Source organism: Triticum dicoccoides, chromosome 3A (genome assembly GCF_002162155.2).
Source record: "Triticum dicoccoides isolate Atlit2015 ecotype Zavitan chromosome 3A, WEW_v2.0, whole genome shotgun sequence".
NCBI classification, from domain to species: Eukaryota; Viridiplantae; Streptophyta; class Magnoliopsida; order Poales; family Poaceae; genus Triticum; species Triticum dicoccoides.
In genome coordinates this window covers 165,224,784-165,225,723 of record NC_041384.1, presented here as the reverse complement: position 1 = coordinate 165,225,723, position 940 = coordinate 165,224,784, and positions in this window count along the sequence as shown.

Below are 940 nucleotides of genomic sequence, written 5' to 3'. Positions count from 1 at the left end.
GCCAACGCCACCCCCGACACCTCCAGCTCCGTCGCTGAGCAGATCTGCCTCGACCCCTACGTCATGTTTGAGTGCTACAACCGGGACAAAGGAGACAAGACAAGGGGAAGGGCAAAAGGAAGGGAACGGGAAAGGAAAGGACAACCGTGAGTGAACTTTCTCCATAGCCCTATTTTACCTAGTAGAACATGCCGATTTTTGGTAGTCCGTTGGCATGTATTATGAACTCCCTTACGTTATGTCCTAGTTGATCTATGTGTATCTATATACACTATCTGTGTTGTTCTACATTGCATCATGTTTATGTGGATTTGATGATTTGCATATGAAAGGAACGATCATGGACACTCACATTTGAGCGGCGGCCGGGCGCCGTTTATGGACGCGTTCGGACATGTCCACGTATAAGGTCCATAGACGCCGAGAACCGCTAACGTCTATTGCAAGATGACGTAACTTTAGTTTTATTTAATAAAGTAATTTAGTAGAATTTATATAATAAAGTAACTTTTTTATATCTTTCCCTAATAATAAACCAGCGCTTCTGGTCGTACGTCGTTGGTGTTTTTGCGAAAGAGCCCCTATGTTACTTTGAAATAAACCCGCAGTCCTGTTTAAGTGGATCTGATAAAACCGTTTTGACAAAAAACACCCTGCCGCATTTGCCCGTGTCCGCCGCCGCCGACCGCAACCAGCGCCTCCACGCGCGGGCGGCTCGCGCTCGTGCCTCCCTGCCGCCCCGCGCCGCCGCCCACCGGAGCTCCGCTGCCGGACCAACGCGCCGCCATGCCCTCCTCTCCTTCTTCCTTCCCCTCCCTCTTGTTCTATTTCTCACATCCCCCCCTCTCTCTCTCCTTCGCAGGAAGCGGAATCCATGGCCCTGGACCTCCATGTCAGACCGCCGCCCCGCGCTGGCCGGCCATCGGAGCGCCGCCGCCGG